At 37.9% G+C, this 24,092-nt stretch overlaps 1 pseudogene; it reads left to right on the top strand.

Moving 5' to 3' along the window:
• Positions 1-203: 203 nt before the first annotated feature.
• On the top strand, positions 204-23,652 carry LOC147568625 (tryptophan N-monooxygenase CYP79A68 pseudogene; annotated as a pseudogene).
• The last annotated feature ends 440 nt before the right edge of the window (positions 23,653-24,092 follow it).

Raw genomic sequence — 24,092 nt, 5'->3', positions numbered from 1 at the left:
CCATTACTCCTCCCCCTCCACCCACTACAGCTTCTTTACATCCTATGATCACTCGTACGAGAGATGGCACAAGAAAACTAAGGATACTATTAACCACACCTCACTCTCTTCCTCAACCTCTTCTCTCTCTTGTTCATAATACACCTCTTGAAGAACCAACAACCTTTCTTCAAGCCTCTAAACATGAACACTGGAGACAAGCTATGACTGAGGAAATCAATGCTCTCCACAAGAATGGCATATGGTCTCTAGTCCCAGCTCCTTCTACAGGTAACATAGTTGATTGTAAATGGATTTTCAAGGTGAAGCAGAAGGCCGATGGTTCAATTCAACGCTATAAGGCCCGATTGGTCGCTCGGGGGTTTACTCAACAACATGGGATTGATTATGTAGAAACCTACAGTCCAGTTGTTCTTCCTCAATCTATTAGAACATTCGTCTCTATTGCTCTGTCAGGTAATTGATGTGACACGAAAATGTCACATTTGGAGAGCCTAACTTAGACTAATTAGTCCTTTTTGAGTGTTATCAATAATATTTTATGTGTTTTTCATGTTAGGTACTTATTTTGGAGTTAAGCATGTGATTCGGAATAAAAGGAGCGAATTATCACTATCATTTCATGTGCCGAAAATGAGAGAAAAAAACCTCAAGCAAATCAAATGACAAGTATAGTCAATGACGAGTCCGACGGTGAAAACGGTATTCAATTCGGAGTTCGGACGGGGAAGATGTGGAAGAAAGAAGTCCGAGGGTATTCTAGTCCTTTGTAAGAATTTGAAGATGTAGAGACAAGGATGGAGGCACTCTCTTGGTTTCTAAATCAAAGCTCAAAACCAAGTCCAAGCCCAAGAAATATTAAGAGAAGAAGAATTGGGTAGATATTTTATAGGCACCCATTTGTGGTCTAAAGACTTAGTCAAGTTTGACTAAGTCTAGGGTTTTGACTCAAGTTAGAGTAAGGGGTCAAAGGGTTACTATTCATTATCTTCTTCTTGATTTTCATCATTCAACAACCAAGAAAGAGGAGAGAGAGGAGGCTAGGGTTTGGTGTTCTTCATCAACTTCTAGGGTTGAGTTACTTGAGGGTTTGAAGAGAAAGACAAGAGAGAAGAAGAAGGAGGATCCGGCCAAGCTAGGCCGGCCTAGTTAGGTCGACCAAAGCTTGGCCGGAATAGCAGCTCGGGAAGGCACAAGGAATAGCCCACGGGATGCATCCTTAGCAGCTCCGAGCACCAGCGAACGCGACCTGCAGCACGGGCGCAACAGCAGAGCACGACAACAACAACAACACGGGCTGTGCTTCACGGGAGCTACTGTCGGGCAGCCATTAACAGCAGCTCGGACCAGCAGCTGTGCAGCACACGCTCGGGAAGCTTTCTCATGTTCGGATCTTCACGGGATGCATCCTGCAGCTCGGGACATGACTAAGGACGCGGCTGCAAGGCTCGGGACAACACCCTTTGGCCAGATCTAAGGATTTGGCCGGATTTTTCATGCATACTTTGGCCGGATTTTTATGAGTCTTCCGGAAACTTTTTTGATCCGAAACCATGGGGCTTTTACTTCTCATGTCCTTGGCTAGCTACCTATGTGGTTTGATTTGATTTTGAGCTAAAATTTCTAGAGAGAGAAAACTAGGGTTTAGCTTTAATGGAGGTTGTGTTCTAAATGGAGAAGATGATAGTGGTCGCTATGGGGAACCCAGAATTTGCTAAGGGGAGATCGGCTGCACCTTAAAGACTCATATTTTCCGACGATCCTAGCCTCGAGCCATATTGAAAAAGGGGGATTTCTCATCATCTTCCTTTCATTTCTTGTTCATGCACCATGTTTAGCTTACTTTAGTGTGTCGATTATGAGATGGAATGCGATGAATTTGAGATTGTGTTTGTGATAATTTAATGTGTTTGATAATATATGGATGTTCTCTTATTTCGATTACTTGTTTCAATCGTTTTTCATGTGTCTTATCAAGTACTTCGCATAGTTAATCAATTAGGCAATGTGATCGATGATTCGGCTTTACTCGTTTAGGAAGTTTATTTGACTAAGTATTATCTCCGGACATACGTAGTGCTTATGGACATCCACCTTAGGAATCGAGACTAGGTTTGTATCAATCCATTCGATTAGACCGTACATAGTTGTAGGTTCACCACATCGGATTCCCGGACCTCGACATTTCTCTCACTTGTTGTTCCCGACTCTTGTTCCTCCGAATTCTTCTCTCAAATCTCTCTCGCCCTCTTACATTGATATCTTAGTTTGTTTTACTTACTTTATTTTCTTATTGCTTATTCGATTATAAACCCCCTCGTTTACCTTGTTTCTTTCTAATTCTTGTCTAAGTAAGTCTTTAATCTCTAAATCGACGGATAAAATCCTTCGATATCTAAACTACCTTCCTATCCTTGGATCGACTCCGACTTTGCCGGTTACTACTTGATACCTCCGCTTGGGTGTGTAACCTTTTCGGGTGCATCAAGTTTTTGGCGCCGCTGCCGGGGATAGGTTTAGTAGTTTAGATATCGTTTACGTGTTTTGTTCATTAGTTTAGTGTTATTTGCTTACTTGGACGTTTATTTTCTTTGTTTTTTTTTTTTTAGTTTTTTTTTAATTCTTGTTTTCTTTGAGGTACTCATCCAAGGAGCTTTAAAGGACGAAAGCAAACAAGTTTGGGGATAAAAAGGTAGAGACAAGAAAAGGGAAGAGGATCCAATTGTGGTAACAAACGCCACCTCTAGTATCGTTCCCTAACCTTTACCTATTTGAGCGGCTTAAGTGCATTTGCATCTTGTCTATTATTGATCGTTGTAGTCGAATTGAACACTTGTGATTGCTAGCATTTTTTTAATTGTGCTTCAATGGATGTTAATGGGAATGATAGTTGGAATGATGGGTATGAGGTTCATCGACCGCTTAGAAGTCTTAGGGACTACCTTGAACCTAATATGGCTAGCATACCTTCATGCATCATATTTCCGAGTAATGTGTGCAATTTAGACATAGACCCTGAGATTATTCCATTACTTCCTATATTTCGAGGCTTAGAGAATGAAGATCCATATTTTCATTTGAGAGAGTTCGATGAGATTTGCTCGATACTCCCAATCAATGGAGAACTTGAGGGAATCGCTAAGCTCAAATTATTTCCGTTTTCATTAAAAGAAAATTCGAAGATATGGTTTCATTCTTTAAGGCCTAGGACTATAAGAAGTTGGGATGAGATGACTAGGGTGTTTTTGAAAAAGTTCTTTCCCGCTCATCGAACCACCACCTTAAGAAGAGAAATTATGAACTTTGAGCAAGACAAAGAGGAGACCTTCTTTAGGTGTTGGGAGAGATTTAAAGACCTCCTTCTCGCATGTCCACATCATAACTACGAAACATGGAGGGTCATCGGATTCTTTTACGATGGCTTGACTTCCAAAATGAAACACTTCGTGGAAGTTATGTGCAACGGAGAGTTTATGAGTAAAAATCCTAATGAGGCTTGGGAGTATCTCGACCTCTTAGCGGACAAGGCCCAAGATTGGGATACACCCGTTAAGAGTGACGAAGATATAGCCGAAGGAGACCATTACTCAAAAGGAGGCATATGCTTTTTCGAGGAAAATGGGGAAGTACATGATAAAATTTTCAACGTGTCTCGGAAAGAATTTACAGATATGCATGATGGTGATTTAGTGATTGATAGTGTTTGTAGCATTTGTGCAAGTCGAGAACACCTAACGGGTGAATGCCCTCCTATTTCTCTTTGTCGAGATGTCTCATTAGGATGCACAAATGTCGTAGACACGTATATGAAGCCCGTAGGTTCAAGTAGTGATGCCTTTACAAATGATTATGAGAATCTTCAAGAACCCTTAGATGGTTTCACTAATGCATCTCATCATGAGAGGACTCTTGAAGATGTTTCGAAATCATTTTATGAGGTAGAAACTCGGATTAGCCAAAACACCTTGCACGCCCTTAAAGAGATGGAAGCAAAATTGAAAGACATCGAGAAAGGGGTTTCACAACCCCAAACTCCAACAAATCCTAAGGGTACAGGTGAGGGTAATACACCTAGTGCTAATGTTAAGTCCAATTCCATTCTCGAAAGTGATGAAATGATTAACTTAGAGACTCCCATGACGGTAGACATACCCGAGGATCGTACGATTTTTTAGAATGGTGGTGGGCATAACGAGGTTTTTCAGTCGAAATCTGAGTCTAAACCAGTTGATAGACCTAAACCCTCATTCTCTCAACAATTATTGCCTACCTGTGATATATATATGCTTGCACCGGTAGTTCAAAGGGACAATACTATTAATGCTCAGGAGGACCATAACAACATGACTAGTTTGATTCTTGAGACCTTTGTAGATCATTTTGGTGAAATGCATGCCCCCTCTGTTATTTTATCAAACTTTGTTGCCTTGTCATCATCCAAGTTTGGGGATTACCTCTTATTTTTTGCCGTCTCACGTATAAACCCATACCATTACATTGTTGTGAGACGGTTCTTACCAGTTAAAACTTTCGTATGGGTAGACCCCCAAATATTTCGTCTTTTGTTATATGATTGGTTGGTCTATTGAGATGGGTTTGATGTTTGTGGGTATCATCTCTGAAAACCCTCCACGAGACCTAACTCGTGCTCTTGTGAAAGCAAGAGAATCAATGACTAATTGCATGGTTCGATGCAATCGAGTGATCCTGCGTTAGTGGTCATTTTTATGTTGTCATGCTTATGCTTCATTCTTATGTTTTATATTGATGTGTTAGGAGTGTTTCTCACTTTGCATACTTTTGGGACGTGGTTCGTTCCAAGTTTGGGGATGGCGATGGGCTTATCATCAACTTGGAACTCGAATACACAAGTCTTGGTAGTATAAATTTCTATCTTCGCCGGCTATGGTAATATCCTTCCACTCTTCTCTTTAACTTATTGTACCTCTTATCTTTTGGTGAGTATATGCTTAGAACATTGAGGACAATGTAGTTTTAAGTTTGGGGATGGGGATACGATTTTTTGGTCGCATGACATCATGACCTTAGATTTCAAAAGACAAGAGAGTTCAACAAATTGACCAAATTTGAAAATTTTTGGGTAGATTTGGTATGACTCTAGTGGTATTTTTAAGTATGTTGATACATGTGGTTCTTTCTTGATAAATCTTATGCATGCTCTTAGTCTTTTCATGAATGTTAAGTCCTTTGGTGTTGGTGTCTTATCATTTGAGTAGCATCTTAAGGAAGAAGGAACACTTCTAAGTGACCTAAAATAGTCATTAGTGGAGACTTCAACCCATGTGAGATATCTGAGCCTTGTTATTGCTTTTGAGTGTACTCTTCCGCGCTAACTCCGAGTAGAATGAAGAGTTACTCAACTTCGCAACTTTCAAAAGAGCTTAGACGATCTCATGAGCTCAACTTCCTTAGCCACTAGGAGTGACATCAGGATAGCGAATAAACCTTACTCTTGTAGTCCATGAAACCCGATAATGGTGTCAACTTTAGGGAAACGGATACTCCACCATCCATTCATCATACTACTCTCGAGAATGAAGACATGAAAAGTAAAGAAGAAAGGATGTGAAAGCAAAATGTGAAAGTAAAGGTGATTTGTTGAGAATACTAGTTGTATTTTTGTTTTGGTGTTTGGGTATGTGTGTAAGAAAGTGAAAAGTGAAAAAAGGAAAAAACGAAAAAAAGAAAAAAGTGAAAAGAAGAGAAAAGAAAGAAAAAAAAAAGAAAAAAAAAAAGAAAAAAAAAAAGAAAAAAAAAAAAGAAAAAAAAAAAGAAAGAAAGAAAGAAAGTGTCTATATGTGTTATTTTGTGTTTGTGTAAGTGTTGTGGAAAATAAAGTATTCAAGGCAAGAAGTTAAGTTTAAAGGTTGTTTGAGTGTTCTTTTATCGTTGAAGGCGTCGACATTCTCGGGATTTCATCATCTTCCATTCCATCACTTGTATCCGTTGACTTTTAAGAGACATTATTAGAGGGTAGAGTGGGTGAGAAGGGTGAGTGAGCTTCCCCATTCCGTTAGTGGTTATTTCCATTCTTAAGAGATCATTTCGTTTTAGAACTTGTTATCCTCATTTAATTTTGTATGTGTTGAGTTTCCGTTATTCTATGCTCACACATGAGAGTGAACCATTACTATTCGATTTGAGTGATTTCATGTTTAAGAGCGTATGACCGTGAGGCTAAAGTTGAGGCGAAATGTGCTATGATAGGAAACAAGGTTTTGTAACTTTAGCCTTGGATGATACTCATGATGATGAGACATTTGCACTTGAGTATGAAACTATTAGTGAGGAGACTCTTAGAATGCTTTTGTGTTTATTGGTTTGGTTCATATGTTTGACATACTTAAGTCTCTCACTTGTTGATCATCACCTTATTTGCATCGATAGTTGAACCCTTATGTCTCTTGGAAATCTAGAACTTTGTGGGTGTATTCACTGGAAACCCTCACGAGACAAAACTCGTCCTTTAGGGGTAACGTAAGGCTTTAAAGGCTTGTTGCATATGCTAAATGCAACCGGGAGTCCTCCGAAAGTGAGCTAGGTTTACTTTATTGTCTTGTTTTGTTTGTTTGCTCGAGGACTAGCAAATTCTAAGTTTGGGGATGTTGCTGTGGCGTGAAAATGTCACATTTAGGTCACTTAACTTTGATGAGTTAGTTCTTTTCGAGTTTTATTTCTAATTATTTATGTGTTTTCATTGCTAGGTAGTTTATTTGGGGTTTGGCGCGTAATTCGGAATAAAGAGAGCGAATTATCACATTTTCATCTTATGCGGCAAAAGGGAAGAAAAGAGCACCAGGGGTATTTTGGTCTTTTTGGTCAATATCAGAAGTCAAACAACAAGTGAGGTCAATGACGAGCCCGACGGTGAAAACGGAAGTCGATTCGGAGTTCGGACGGAAAAGTTGTGAATGAAAGAAGCCGAGGTTCGGTCTTGAAACGAGGATTCTATGAAGGCACTCCCTTGCTTTAGAGAGAAGCCCAACCCAAGAGCCCAAAGAGGAAGAGAACAATAGAGATTCTATGGGCACCCTTTTTGGTCCAAGTCAAGAGTCTTTAATGATGGACAAAGTCAAGGGTTTGAAGTAGTCTAAAGACTTAGTCAACTTGACTAAGTCTAGGGTTTTTATTCAAGTTAGACACTATTCATCATCTTCTTGACGAAGGAACACTACACAAGTCTTGAGAGAGAGAAAAGCTAGGGTTTTAAAGTTCTTGGTGTTCTTGGAAGTTTGAATCTTGGTTGAAGAGAGGGAAAGAGAGAGAAGGAGTCGGCCAAGCTAGGCCGGCCAAAGCTTGGTCGACCAAGTCGCCGGTACGAGAAGCCGTCGGGCAGCAGCTAAGGACGTGAGGGCAGCAGCTCCGGCAGCAGCTCGATCTCTCCTAGGCACGGTGTTCTTCACGAATCTAGCACGGGACGATCATGGCAGGAGCACGGGACACTAGCCGCAACTCGGGGCAGCATCATTTTGGCCGGAACTTTCACTTCCATGGCCGGATCTTACCTCCTTCTTTGCCGAGATTTTCTAGTTTTTCCCGCCATCATTTAGGCCGGAGAACTTAGGGCTTTTGCTTCCAACATCTTTGTCTTGCTTTCCTTAGTGTTTGATTTGGTTTTGGTGGTAAAATCTTAGAGAGAGAGAGCTTGGTGAAGCTTTAATGGTGGATGTTGTCTAAAGGAAGAAGATGATATTGTTGCTAAAGGGACCCTGGTTTTTTACTAAGGGAACACCTAATTTTACACTGTTAAGGGGAAATCAGAGCTTTGCTAAGGGAAGATCGGCTGCACCTATATACCAACATTTTCCGACGATCCTAGCCTCGAGCCATATTGAAAAAGGGGGATTTCTCATCATCTTCCTTTCATTTCTTGTTCATGCACCATGTTTAGCTTACTTTAGTGTGTCGATTATGAGATGAAATGCGATGAATTTGAGATTGTGTTTGTGATAATTTAATGTGTTTGATAATAAATGGATGTTCTCTTATTTCGATTACTTGTTTCAATCGTTTTTCATGTGTCTTATCAAGTACTTCGCATAGTTAATCAATTAGGCAATGTGATCGATGATTCGGCTTTACTCGTTTAGGAAGTTTATTTGAGTAAGTATTATCTCCGGACATACGTAGTGCTTATGAACATCCACCTTAGGAATCGAGACTAGGTTTGTATCAATCCATTCGATTAGACCGTACATAGTTGTAGGTTCACCACATCGGATTCCCGGACCTCGACACTTCTCTCACTTGTTGTTCCCGACTCTTGTTCCTCCGAATTCTTCTCTCAAATCTCTCTCGCCCTCTTACATTGATATCTTAGTTTGTTTTACTTACTTTATTTTCTTATTGCTTATTCGATTATAAACCCCCTCGTTTACCTTGTTTCTTTCTAATTCTTGTCTAAGTAAGTCTTTAATCTCTAAATCGACGGATAAAATCCTTCGATATCTAAACTACCTTCCTATCCTTGGATCGACTCTGGCTTTGCCGGTTACTACTTGATACCTCCGCTTGGGTGTGTAACCTTTTCGGGTGCATCAAGTTTTTAAAAACTTGATGCACCCGAAAAGGTTGCACACCCAAGCGGAGGTATCAAGTAGTAATCCGGCAAAGCCGGGATCGATCCAAGGATAGGAAGGTAGTTTGGATGACGAAGGGTCTTATTCGTCGGTTTAAGTGTTACTAGCTAACTTAGACTAAAACGAAAAGGGAACAAAGGTAAATGGGGGGTTTAAAGATTGCACGAGCGATAAGAGAATAAAGCAAACAAGTAAACTAAACTAAACAATAAAAGTAAAACGGGCGAGAGAGATTCGAGAGAAGTGTCGGAGGAACAAGAGTCGGGAGATAAATAAGTGAGAGAGGTGTCGAACCGGGAATCCATAATGATAAATCTACAACTATGTATGGTCCGATCTAATGTGCCTAAGTATAATCGATGTTCGACTCCTAAGGTGATGTCCATAAGCACTACGTATATCCGGGGATCATACTTAGTCAAACAAACGTCATAATCGGTTAATCCCGAGTCAACGAAAGTGTTGTCTAGTCGCCTAACTATGTGAAGTGCATGACAAGACATATGAAATTTTGACTTAGACTACGATCGATATCGAATACTTCGTTTCGTCTATTAACTATGCGAAGTGCTTGACAAGACACATGAAAATACGATCAAAACGATAATCGAAATAAATGAACATCAATTTATAATCAAAACATTAAATCATATTAAACATAATCACGAATTCATCACATTTCATCTCATATATTCGACACACTAAAGTTAGCTAAATATGGTGATTGAATAAGAAATGGAAAGAAAATGATGAGAGAATCCCCCTTTTTCGATGTGGTTCGAGGCTAAGATCGTCGGAAAATATGAGTCTTTAAGGTGCAGCCGATCTCCCCTTAGCAAATTCTGAGTTCCCCATAGCGACCACCATCATCTTCTCCATTTAAAACACAACCTCCATTAAAGCTAAACCCTAGTTTTCTCTCTCTAGAAATTTTAGCTCAAAATCAAATCAAACCACATAGGTAGCTAGCCAAGGACATGAGAAGTAAAAGCCCCATGGTTTCGGATCAAAAAAGTTTCCGGAAGACTCATAAAAATCCGGCCAAAGTATGCATGAAAAATCCGGCCAAATCCTTAGATCCGGCCAAAGGGTGTTGTCCCGAGCCTTGCAGCCGCGTCCTTAGTCATGTCCCGAGCTGCAGGATACATCCCGTGAAGATCCGAACATGAGAAAGCTTCCCGAGCGTGTGCTGCACAGCTGCTGGTCCGAGCTGCTGTTAATGGCTGCCCGACAGTAGCTCCCGTGAAGCACAGCCCGTGTTGTTGTTGTTGTCGTGCTCTGCTGTTGCGCCCGTGCTGCAGGTCGCGTTCGCTGGTGCTCGGAGCTGCTAAGGATGCATCCCGTGGGCTATTCCTTGTGCCTTCCCGAGCTGCTATTCCGGCCAAGCTTTGGTCGACCTAACTAGGCCGGCCTAGCTTGGCCGGATCCTCCTTCTTCTTCTCTCTTGTCTTTCTCTTCAAACCCTCAAGTAACTCAACCCTAGAAGTTGATGAAGAACACCAAACCCTAGCCTCCTCTCTCTCCTCTTTCTTGGTTGTTGAATGATGAAAATCAAGAAGAAGATAATGAATAGTAACCCTTTGACCCCTTACTCTAACTTGAGTCAAAACCCTAGACTTAGTCAAACTTGACTAAGTCTTTAGACCACAAATGGGTGCCTATAAAATATCTACCCAATTCTTCTTCTCTTAATATTTCTTGGGCTTGGACTTGGTTTTGAGCTTTGATTTAGAAACCAAGAGAGTGCCTCCATCCTTGTCTCTACATCTTCAAATTCTTACAAAGGACTAGAATACCCTCGGACTTCTTTCTTCCACATCTTCCCCGTCCGAACTCCGAATTGAATACCGTTTTCACCGTCGGACTCGTCATTGACTATACTTGTCATTTGATTTGCTTGAGGTTTTTTTCTCTCATTTTCGGCACATGAAATGATAGTGATAATTCGCTCCTTTTATTCCGAATCACATGCTTAACTCCAAAATAAGTACCTAACATGAAAAACACATAAAATATTATTGATAACACTCAAAAAGGACTAATTAGTCTAAGTTAGGCTCTCCAAATGTGACATTTTCGTGTCACATCAATTACCTGACAGAGCAATAGAGACGAATGTTCTAATAGATTGAGGAAGAACAACTGGACTGTAGGTTTCTACATAATCAATCCCACTATTTTTCGATGTATGGTTGGATCTCTTCAATAGTTAACTCTTACTCGACCTGACATAGCTTATGTTGTGAACCAAATTTCAAAATTCATGGCTACACCAACCACAGTTATCTCTCTGCTGCTAAGCGAATATTTCGCTACTTGAAAGGAACTCTCTCTCATGGTTTATGTTTCCGGCGAGCAGCTCATCTGCCTCTCACTAGCTACTCCGATGCTGACTAGGCAGGTAACCCAGATGATAGACGGTCCACATCAGACTCCTGTGTGTTTCTCGGGCCAAATATCATTGCTTGGGCCTCAAAGACCCAGCCTACTGTTGCCCATTCATCCACCGAAGCTGAGTATAGGGTCGTGGCCCAAACTACAACAGAAATTCTTTGGCTAAAGAACCTACTTGATGAACTGGGCTTTACACCTTCACAGCCTCCTGTTATCTATTGTGATAATGTAAGCACCACCTATCTAACAGTCAGCCCTATTCTTCATTCACGAACCAAGCATGTGGCCATTGATTTGTTGGGTATTATACCATTATACTAGTGTTTATAGTGGATAATGACATCTAATGTCTAACACTAGTATCCCCAAGATCATCATGCAAAACTAGTAATTAACTAATAGGAAGATAGTAGATTACCTTAATCGCTATTTCCCTCGAGCTAGTTGAATAGATTAAAGAAGACGAAGAGCTTCAAACGTAGTTCCTCTACTTAGGACACCGAACGGTGTATTTAATCTCCCTCCTTGAAAGCTCGCTAGCACTCCAATGGTGGTTTGATAATAAGAATACCTTCTTCTTGCTTGACTAGAAGATAGCTTGGGAATTAGCTCACTTTCTCCTCTCTACTTGATGTGGTAGAGTAAGAAAGCTTAGAGAGAAATTCCACACCTTATTCTCTGCCCTAAGAGTCTTTATATAGAACCCTAATAAGAATCCACCTCCTTTTAGATTTCCTAAAACACCCTTTAGAATAAGATTTAGGGAAATTATCGAAAACAGCAACTAGTTGATATTTTCTCAATTTCCTAAGGAGGATGTGCCCAAACACTACTAAAGTTTGCATGCATACTACTGGGTGTGTCAGAAACTCACCTTCCAAAATTCAGCCCAATCCGAGTCCTGGAAGTACCCGAACCGGCCTAGGCCCAAAACCCTTATTTCGGGCCTTTTTGCTATCTTTTGCCCAAATTCTATTTAGGCATGTGAGATATGTTTATGGGACATTCCCAATGTTATATCACACTCATACTAGTCATATCATCCGATTAAATACCCATTCTTATGTGTAACCCGATGTAGGATCCGATGGAAGTTAGTCGCGAATTACTTCGTAATTCGACGATCGTAGTAGGTTTCTAGTTAAACACTACGACTCCTAAATCAATCGGACTTGATGATCTTCTGCATCAATTTTCCTAGCCGATATATTGCTTGCATTGCCATCTTGATCGAAGGACATCTCCTTCAACTCCTTCATGATTTTCATTTTGTCCGTGAGCAAGTTGCAAAGGGAAATCTCAAGGTTCATTTCTTGCCTGGTGAAGATCAAATTGCAGACATTCTCACTAAAGGCTTGTCCACTCAGAGGTTTCAAACTCTCAATTTCGAGCTCTCTCTTCTTCCAAGATGTTCGGCTTGAGGGGGGATTGTATATATTAGTCTTTACATGTATATTGAAGGGTATATCTGTAATTGTATTCCTCTTGATTTCATTATAAATACAATCATACCCTACAACTTAGGGTATCTTGAGCTCAATAGTTTTCAATATGAAGCCTAAAAAAGTTTGATCAGTTTTTTTTAACCAAAATCCAAACTTTTTAGTGAGTTTTGTCCAAATTCCTATTTTTTTTTTTAATTGTACCTATAGTTTAAAGTTGTAAAATCTTGATGGATCAATAAAATAATGAAGATCTATAGAAAATGAGTTGAACGAAAAGTATTTCATTATGAATTAATACAAGTTGTTTATAATTACAGACAGAAACCCTATACCTAATTACATTACAACCGTCGGATGGGCTGCTCTTTGTATAAAAGAAACAATGACCTAAACTGCATACATGAGCATCATTACGCAGACAATGTGAGTTATGAACATGCAACTGTATAAAAGACTAAATGACATTAACTCAACTGTTTAATTGTTTGTATTATCTCATTGTTGACTTATTCTTCACTTGTTAATTATTTACACCACTTGTTAGTTCAAGTGGTGTAAATAATCAAGAAAAGACAACAATATGAGCTCAAGCTCTCTGGGAAGACGTCACAATTGGATCGTCACACAATATTAAATACAAATACCACATTTGGTTGAAACTCCTAGATGTGAAAACTCCATCAATTTTGTTTTACTTTTAGACTCCATGCGTCTTTTCAACAACTAGGGTGTGGTCAACAGTTGGTAGCCCAAGTGTTCCAAGGTGTTGACATAAAATTCAGAAATCTCTCGAAGTCCCAGGTTCGAATCTCAGAGAAGGTGGAATCTTTAGTTATTTGAATCGGGATTATTAGGGTGTAAATAATGTCTTGTTGGGTTTTAAGCCATGTCTTGTTGGGCTATAGGTCCGGTTCTGTTAGTGTGAGTGGGCGGTTATCGAGCTTATCACATCTATGATGTATCAAGTGCCAAATGTAACGACATAGGTAGATCGTAGTCGACTTCCAAAAAAAAAACAACTAGGGTATGGCCCATGTCTCTGTCACATCATAATTTGTTGAGATAATTCCTATTTGGCCCTTTACTTTCTGACCAACTTCTTTTATGGCTCCCTACTTTCTGTAAATTCAAATATGACCTTTTTTTTAATGTAAATGTCAGAACTAGCCTTCCTATAAATATTTTTTCAAAATAAATTAAATAAAAAACATGAATATTCACCTCACTTCCACCTCACCTCTTTATCCACCTCACATCTCTCCACCTCACCCCTCTCTTTCTCCACCTTACATTTCTCTACAACTCACCTCCATCTCCAAGTCACCTATCTCTTCTCCGACGAAGGTCGCCGGCTGAAAAATTTTTTGGCCGGCGACTTTAAAACATAAAAAAAATAAAAATAAGTCTCTCATCTCTTTCTCTGTCTTAACACCCGGCGAAGGGGTTTTCATTCGCCGAAGATCGATCTGTTCTTCAACAGACTTTGAAGGTCTATTGAGGAACAGACCCGATCTGGTATGTTCCTTAACAGACCGATCTGGTCTGTTCCTTGACAGACCTTTAAGGTCTATTGAGGAACAGACTGACCTCCGGCGAAGGAAAACTTCGTCGCCGAAGTGTAAAGAGATGAGAGTTTTTTATGTTTTAAGGTCGTCGTTCGAAAAAAATTTCGGCCGGCGAACTTCGCCGGAGAAGAGATAGGTGACTTGGAGAGAGAGAGGAAGGTGAGTTGTAGAGAAATGTAAGGTGGAGAGAGAGAGGGGTGAGGTGGAGAGAGATGTGAGGTGGATAGAGAGGTGAGGTGGAAATTCATGTTTCTTATTTAATTTTATTTTGAAAAAATATTTATAGGAAGAGTAGTTCTAATATTTACATTAAAAAAGGGAGTTTCATTTGAATTTACAGAAAATATGGTGCCATAAAGGAAGCTGGTCATAAAGTAGGGGGCCAAATAGAAATTAACTCTAATTTGTTGACAACATTTAGAAAAAACCCAATATAGATATTTCACAGGGTAAAAATTAGTAGTCACCTTGATAAGTTTTGAACATTGTAACTGGCGAGTAATATTTTGAAAAGTATTATATTAGTGGAAAGAAAGTTGGTGGTGAAAATTTAACTATGAAACTTGTGTTCGTAACTATGTTTTTTGACTCGGACAATTTGGTGAGCGACTCGGGAACTTGCTCGGATTCAGAGAAAGCGCTAGTAAATTCTTGGTCGTAATCTTGATTCAGGCGAGAAATTAGTTTCCGTCGAAAATTGGGAAAAATAAATTGCCAAGAGGGTTTTCCATCCCATTTTCATGAAGATTTTACGCGGAAAATATTTCCGGCGGCTCGAAATATAGTTTCCGTCGGAAATTGGAAAATATTTCCCCGGGGGAAGCTTTTCGCCAAAGTTCCCGAGAAAATTTTTATTCATGCCATCCCCAATTGCATTATGTCAGTCATTTTCCTCAAGTACCTTTACACACCACTATTGTAGATAAAACATAAAAGCCCATGATAACCAGGGGAGTTCTTGAATGCTAAGTTGATTCAAGATCGAAACTAATTTTGTGATCTTCAAAAATAAGGGACCGATCATGGACAAATATCAACATACATGAAGACTTAAGTAGACTGCACTCAAATTCTAGGAGGGGGCATGCCCCCTTGGACAAAGCATAGTTTTGTCTCTGGTCTCTTTAACATGTCCTCAACCAACTAATCTAAAGTAGATAACTTGTTAATTTTTACATAAAAATAAATAAATTAAACACCTTATTATTATTCTTTTTAGTTAGTCAGTCAGGCCATTTGGCCCTAGGGCCAAATCGAAGCTTTGCTTGTTTTGTCCAAGATCGGCCTTGTCTAAGATGATGCAGCGGTAGTTAAATAGAGATATCTCAAGCAAACACTCTGTTTCTAAAATACCCTATTGAAATATTGGTAGATGTCAAACTCATGATTTTCAATATTTGGACTAATAAAAATCAGGCCTTTATATCTTCAAAAATTATCATGTCAAATAAGCAAACTAAACAATTTTCAAGATTTGCATTGGAGACTCACAAAAACTAAAGAATATGTATACTGGAGATGGTAATGGTAATGATAAGAGGTGGTGGTGAACATGAGAATTAAGAAATAAAAACAAACATGTTAAGACTTAACATCAGTTTACTGATGCAACAGACACAACAACATTAACATTTCAATATAAGTGGGACTGCGATACCTCATAGTTAAAACGATCAGAAGCCCTGCCTCGCAAACTATCGCGGATCGCCAACCTTGCTCCAAAATAACATCTTAATTAAAACAGTCGTAACTTTTGCATACGACTTTGATTAGGCCTTATAATATACCGAAAGTCGCTTATCGACGAGACGGTCGCGGCCGCGTGGCAAAGTGTCCAAAGGCCCCAATAGATCGACCATAAAAAGTGCTTCTAATTAAGATGACTTACGGGAGGATTTTCTGTTTTTCCTAGTTTTAGCCGTTTCTAAATTACTTGTTTTAGGGTTTCGAATCTTTACATTTCTGTTGTTTTAGAATTTTAAGTCTATAAAATCTCTATACTTTTTTTCTATTACCTGCGTTGCATCATTTACTTTCTTGTCAATTTTGATAAAAGTTGTAGCCGAAAAGTGTTCAACAACCAAAATGAGTTGTTTTACAGACTCCAATTAATTGTTATGACATTGCATTAGAACCAGTGGCAGACTTACCATAGGACTAGGGGATGCTATAACCCCTCCTCAACCACTACTGAACTTTGGCCGAGTGGTTCTCGTTGTGACACTTCATGTAGTTAGCAAAGGTTCAAATCCCTAGTTTGTATTCATTAGGTGGAGGGCTGGGGGAGAGACTAATCGGAGGGATGAATAGAACTTCTCGGTTGGTAATGTAGTTTAAACCCTAAACTAATTGTAATTGACTTTACCTCATTAAATTAAAGGAAGTCATCAAGAGATAATTATGATTGAAACTACCTTATTCAATTTACCTAGTTTGTATTCATTTTCTTTTACGAAAAAAATAGTATATTACATTGGTTTTGTCTTGTTTGATTCAATTGAACGACTAGAACGCGTTATCTAATGCGCTCCCATGGGAAAGTTACAGAGACATTTAACACATTTTTAATAGATAATGGCTAAAATGTGTAGACTATATGATTATATCTTATACTTAAACTGAAATAAGTTTTATATTGTACAACCAATATGATTATTTAATGTTATTTTCTTGTTTATTATTTTGAAATAAAAATTAACGTGCCATACACTTGTAGTGAAATAAGATACTACTATTGAAAAACTTTGTTTGCATAGGTTGATATTTCATCGAAAATTTCAGTTTTAAGTTAGAATTAATTTTAGCTCCGGACAAAATCAAATTCTAGATCGGCCACGGATCAAAAATATGCACTAAGCAGCCTCGTCCCTGGGTTGTTCGGAAAGAATCTTTACCCTTCAATCTATGTTCAATCTATGATGGTATTTTGTTTGACTATTTTATCTATAACCAGGCTAATCATCTATAACGAGAACCTTTAAGGGATAGGTTACTGAAAATTAAGATCATCTCGTTGGAACAAGGAGTCCTGTCTATGTCCGAGAAGCATGTGTTTCTTTAAACATGTTCTTTCCACAACTGGAGTCTATAATAATTTACTCGTTTTATTTTTTCTTCCAGTTGGAGCAGCTAAAGATAGAAAGTTCTACTGAAACTTTCTCTGGGTTAATACTCCCCATAGTGGCAAGCTCCATTGATTTAAGTGTTTTGGCATAGAATATTAGAATTTGTCGGGTGATGGAAGAATATATTTTAACTTACAACAAGTTACCTAGGGGGGTAATATACGAAGTCTTTCTGCATTTTGTGACAATAGTATTATATTGGGAAGGTTGATTTTTTGGGGGGAACAAAATGATTTTGCGGAGTACAAAAATTGTTGGGTGCAAAGTACAAACACCATTTATTCGTCTTCCTCACCTCTGACCGCCTCCTACCACGACCACCCACTAAATCTCTCTTTCCTTCCATCTCTGCTAAATCTCGCTTTCCTTCCATCTCTGCTAAATCTCGCTCCCCCTATGTTGCTCTCTCTAAAACTTGACTCTCTCTCTATATCTTCAGTGTTTCGGCAAAGCGAAAAATTCTCTTCAACGGTAAAGAATATTACACCTCTCAAACTTATCTTCAAGTGTTGAGATTTCATTTTCAAAACTTATCTCCAAGGGGTTAAGGTTATACCTTCCAAACTTATCTTTAATTGCGAAGATTATGCCTTCCGAACTTATCAATTAAGATTATAGAACTGTCTGTGCCTACTGAACACGAGTTATGCCCTCGTATAAGATATTAAAACAGATCTCTATTTAATGTCAATGATTTAAATTAGACGTCCAACAACTTAACACATTCATAGAATTGTAGTTATTCAATAAAGAATTAATATTGCAGCTACGTGTCAGTAATTTTTGAGCTAGTTGTATTGTCTTTAACACAGTTTCGATTTTAGGAGTCTATCTTTACATAAAATGAGATATTTATGTTACAATTGCTTGACCAGTTAGTTGTGCATCTATTTCAAAAATCTGGAGATTACAGATTTGATTTAAGGTAGAGTCAGAGTCTATCATTTATTGACTTATGTTAAAGAATATAAACAAAGTAAAAAATATGAATGTACTTTCTTGCCCTAGATTGACCTCAATGGTCTTTAAGATTGAAGATGTCTTTGATAATGGTACTTATCACACTTATCCATTCATGTATTTATTCATGAGATAACCCTGATATATTGAAGCCAGTGGCAGATTTATGGAGGGTCTAGGGGGGTCTATAGACCCCCTTCAACTCTTACAATTTTGTATACGATATTCGATAGAAAAAAAAAACAAAAATAAAAATCAACCGTCTAAGTAGTTGTAGGTTGCTATTATTAACACTAATAGTAGTTAGCTTAATGGTTGGAGGGTGGCATTAACACTCTTGTCGTCTTAGGTTCGATTTCATCCCTCCTCATTTTTATCTTTTATTCCGTTAGCACTCTGAAACAACATTGTGTATTCCGGTGCATTGCCTTAACTTTGAAGTTGGTAAATTGGTTGGAGCTTAAGGTAACTTTAAGGGGGAGGTCGCAAGTTCAAACCCCATAGCAAACAACCATTTTAAATTGGCCGAATATAAAAATCTGAAACACCTATGGATATTGGTAACTTTAGAGTTCTAACATTCTAGAAAGATCACATCTTTATTGGAACGTAATAATTTTTTTAGACCCCCCTCAAATTAAATCTTGGATACGCCACTGATCGAAGGTAACCATACTATATTGCTAAAAAGATATTCATGTATAACTCCATCTCTCACTGGTATTTTTAGTATTTTTAGATGTAATGGTTGACTTAGTTGTATATTCTTGACTCTTGTTCTTATTATAAGACTCACAAGGTTTCATTGGTGACAGATTTTTTTGGTATTAAATTAATATACCCCCACGCATTCCCCCCTATTTATATGGACAACCTCAACCCACTTTTGGGTATGCCAATTACTTCCTAGTTCCTACAGTAAACAAAAATTCTCTAGTTTCCAAGTTTTCTTAAGAAACCAACCCAACTCTTTCTACCACTCAAACCTACAGTTTTCATAGACAACCACTCATTTAAGGTATAAGCTAAAATTCTCTTTGTAGTTTTCATTACTTTATTTACTTTCTTGGTTGCAAACAATATTGTTTGTTATATGTATTCTCAAATGAACAATGACATGAGTTAGATTGATTATTGTTGAAATTGATATTACCATTAATTTTGACGTGCCATTTTTAGTGGGGGATATATGATTTACATCAAAGGCTGCTAATACCGAAGACAAGTTAATTCATGATAAAATTTTATTTAAAGATTTATTTTTGCATAACAATTTTCACATGCAATCACATGCAATATTTTGTAATATTCACTAGATAAACACATTTCCACCACTTAAACCTCAAAGTACAGAAGTCATACTCTTGAAGATAGCTAATTGAAGATTACTTGAATCCAAAAAGAAGAAAAATACCATATTTGCATCACAGAATTATCAAATGCAAAGAAACACAAAAGTTAAAGAGAACCCAAAATTCATATTCTTTGTTAAGTCTTTTGTGGTTTCAAACAATCTTATAGTTCATCATTTGAGAAAAAGAAAAATAAGAAGAATCTAAGTTTGCTAATTTTGACATATATTAAAGTTTCATTTTTTTTTATATTGGACTCCAAGGGTCATTACGTTTATACGACACTGCTGCATCATTAATCCAATATGGATGAGTACCCTAACCGCCATCATTAAGATATCTTGGGCCCTTAAGGCCATCCTAACTAGGGGACTGGAAGCCCATCTACTCTTACTTTATTTATTGTCTTAGTTACATGGGATAAGTAGATGATAAACTGTGTCCATCGAGATTCAATCCCAAGACTCATTAGCTTAAGATGGGTGTCCAATAAATGCATCAAAGAGTGGTTGGCAATATATATTGGAGCGACAAAGATATGATTTGAAACTGTCAATAAAGAGAATTGGATTTCCACGACAAAGAGAAGCCACAAACTTCAATGTCTTTGTTGCGAAAAACTAATGGTGTGTTTCGTTAAGGATTCCTACCAAAAATGGGATTTGGTAGGAATCATGATTCCTTGCTCTATTTGACTACCAAAAATTCTAGGACTCTATATTCCTAATAATTCCTAAGTCCAAAATTTATTTTTGGATCAAAATCTCGCACTTCCTTCTAAAATTTAGTAAGATTATGTATTAAAATAAACCCCAAAAAAATTCCATGCCCTTGTTTTCTAGAAAACCTTTCTTTCCGATTTCTTTTTTTTTTCGAAAATCATTTATTTATTCGAAACCATTTTTTCTCCAAAATCTTTCTTTTCCCTAAAACCACTTTCCCCCAAAACCGTTTCCCCCTGAAAACCGTTTATCCCCAAAAATAGTTTTTCATCGAAAATCCTTTTTCCCCGAAATTGAATAACCTTTTTTTTTTTTCTGAAAAATCATCTTATCCAATATTCGTTTTTCTCCCTACAATCAATTTTTTCCGAAAACCAGTGTCCCCAAAAATTGTTTTTTCTCGAAAACTGCTTTTCTCCGAATATTTTTTTTCTCGAAAACCAATTTTTCCGAAATAATATTTTTTTGCCCTTGAATCATTTTTTCTGCGATAACCTTTTTTCTCAAAAATTATTTTTTTAGATACTTTTTTATTCCGATTAGATTTTTTTCGAAAATTGTTTTTTTTCCCAAAACTGATTTTTCTCGAAAATCGTTTCCCGTCGAAAAACCGCTCATTCGCGAAAACAATTTTTCCTGAAAAATAGGTTTTCTAAAAAAATGTATTTTCGGGGAATAACAGTTATCTTGGAAAACAAAGTTTGAGCAAAAAACGGATTTCGGGAATAAAATGTTTTCGGAAAAAGTTTTTTTGGAAAAAATGGTTTACGAAAAAAATAAAATGAAAACGGTTTCTGAAAAATATCTTTTTACAAGAAAAAAAATAATTTTCGGAAGAACGGATTTAGAAAAAATGCGATTTCAAAAACCAAAATTATGAAGAAACAACTTTCGAGAAAAATAGATGGTTTTCGAAGAAAACGATATTTGACAAAAAAAAAAAAAATGGTTTTGAATAAAAAGTTTCTTTAAATTTTTCGTAAATAAACCTTAAAAAATGCAAAATATTATATTTCTTATTAGTTATTAAATAACCCAAAATAAATCATTTGGACTCATGAATCTGTAGAATCATGAATGCAAAAGACTCGTTATTCATGATTCCTTCACCCAAACACGGGACAAGTTATTTGAATAACTGATACATGAAGTATCAATCATAAGGGAATTTTCAAATAAATACTCTCGGCCGTTTGGCCATCTCTGTAAAAAGTAATATTTGGGTAAGTACAAGTTATAAGAGACCACTTAGCAAAAAAATAATCTACAACTACATTTATCAATAATAGAGAAATGAACTGTGTCCTCCATTTTTAGTTTATACTATCTTTCCAAATTAAGTCTTGCTACACAAGTGAACATGACAATAATAGAGAATTGAACTATGTCCTCCATTTTTCAGATACACCCCATAGGTACCCGAAAAATTAAAAAAGAACTAAACTTCATAGTGAGTATGTAAATCATTTCTCACAGTTTTACTGTTGCAGATAAACCCCAAAATACTCGAAATGGCCTACACCACGTCCACCTTCTTCTCATTCATTACACTCAAGCGGGAATCCGTGGGCGAACTTCCAAGAATAGCCCTAATTGCCACCACTACTACAGTACTCATCATACTTGCAACAGTTTTCATGAGAAAACGTCGAAACCCATCCAGCAGTTCCCGAGCTCCACTACCTCCAGGTCCTGCGCCATGGCCAATTATAGGAAGCCTTCTTGAATTACGTCGAAATAAACCCGCATATCGATGGATATTTAAGGTTATGAGGGAGTTTAGAACTGATATTGCATGTATCCGTCTTGGCAATGTTCATGTGATTTCAGTAAACTCACCGGAGCTGGCCCTGGAGTTTTTGAAGAAACAAGATGCAACATTTGCATCAAGGCCTTTAACGATGGCTACCGAAATAGCGAGCCATGGGTACATGAGTACTGCACTTGTGCAGTGGGGAGATCAATGGAAAAAAATGAGAAAATCCTTATCTTGTGTGATTAATCCTTCAAGGGTCAAATGGTTACTTGAGAAGAGAACCCAGGAAGCCAATAACCTAGTTTTCTACATAAATAACCAATGCAAGAAATTAGGGTTGTCTTCTGAAGGTGGTGGTGGTGCAGTAATTGATATCAGACTTGCTTCAAGACAGTACACTGGAAATGTTATAAGAAAGATGATGTTCAATAGGAGGTACTTTGGAGAAGGAAGAGAAGATGGAGGACCTAGTTTTGAAGAAGAAGAACATGTGGATGCACTTTTTATGATTCTAGCTTACATTTATGCATTTTGTATATCTGATTATTTGCCATGGTTGAGATGGTTAGATTTGGATGGCCATGAAAAGATTATGAAGAAAGCAGTCAGTACTGTGAACAAGTATCATGATCCGATAATCGAAGAAAGAATTAGAGAATGGAAAGACGGAAAGGAACCAGAGGATCTTCTTGATGTATTGATATCCTTGAAGGACGACAATGGCAAGCCATCTCTGTCAATACAAGAGATTAAAGCTCAAACAGCAGTAAGATCAGATTCTTAATTATTAACTACTGTAGTTGCTTGCATATCTTAATTTAAGGGAAGCTAGGGTTACCCTATTTACGGTTGCATGTGTTGTTAGAGGGGTAACCCTAAAATTCCCTGTTTAATTAAGAAATATGTTAAGGAACCAGAAAAACTTGACAGAAATCTTGGCTGGATTGTTATGATTTGCGCTTTCCATGATTCTAGTCCACCGAACTGCGAATCACGGCAAGCTACAGAGAATTTTTGTCCAAAATTTGCCTAGTTTTTCTTGTTTTCTGTCACCACTCATTAATTAATTGCAAACACTAATGATAATTAATATAATGTTGCAGGACTTATTTTATGCAACGGTTGACAATCCTGCAAATGCTATAGAATGGGCAATGGCGGAGATGATCAACCAACCTGATATTCTTCGAAAAGCTGTTGAAGAAATCGATATCGTAGTCGGAAAGGACCGTTTAGTACAAGAATCTGATTTTCCAAAGCTAAACTATGTAAAAGCTTGTATTAGAGAAGCATTTAGGCTCCATCCAATGGTTCCCTATAACGTTAATCATATGTCCATGTCTGATGCCACAGTTGCTGGTTATTTTATCCCTAAAGGTAGTCATATACTATTGAGCCGAGGAGGCCTAAACCCCAAGGTCTGGGTTGAGCCACTCAAGTACATACCCGAACGCCATTTGAAGGATGGCTTGGCTACAATCCACATGGCTGAGCCAGATCTTCGATTCATTTCCTTTAGTACCGGACGACGTGGATGCATCGGTATCGAACTCGGATCCGTCATTACCGTCATGTTGTTGGCGAGACTTCTTCAGGGGTTCAATTGGAGTGTCCCTCATGGTGAACAGTATATCGGTCTCTCTGAATCGGCTAATGATCTTTCACTGGCTAAGCCACTACTGGCACACGCCGAGCCACGTTTAGCCCCTCATCTCTACCCTACAAGTTGTTGAATTTTGTTACAAATTTAACAATTGATTAATGCTTAAAATAAGTTATCCTAGTTTGAGTGAGAGTCTTGGATCGAGTTGGGAAGGCTCTGGTAATTAAGCTTCAAGATTCGTCCTATATATGTAACCTATAGGACTAAATAAAAGAAAGGTAGTTTCAAAATCAGTAAGAAAGTTCCATTCAAGTGAATGTTTGTGTATTCAAAATGTTAATGAAGTAATGTTTGTCCTTTGAAAAATGATGTAATAATAAGGCCAGCGCTTTGGGGAAAGCTAAATAGTTTCCGGGGTGTGAAATTTTAAAGGGAATATACAAAATTTTGAAAAATTTCCGGGGAAACATATTTTATGGGGAATATGGTTCAAAATAAAAAAAAACTCTCCCCCTCACCTCCCTCCACCTCACCTCAGCTCCCTCCACCTCATCTTCTCTCTCTCTTCTC

Source organism: Eschscholzia californica, unplaced genomic scaffold, assembly GCF_041429995.1.
Source record: "Eschscholzia californica isolate CP2 unplaced genomic scaffold, dmEscCali1.0.p SCAF_1, whole genome shotgun sequence".
Classification (NCBI taxonomy): domain Eukaryota; kingdom Viridiplantae; phylum Streptophyta; class Magnoliopsida; order Ranunculales; family Papaveraceae; genus Eschscholzia; species Eschscholzia californica.
This window is presented reverse-complemented; position numbering and strand designations above follow the sequence as displayed.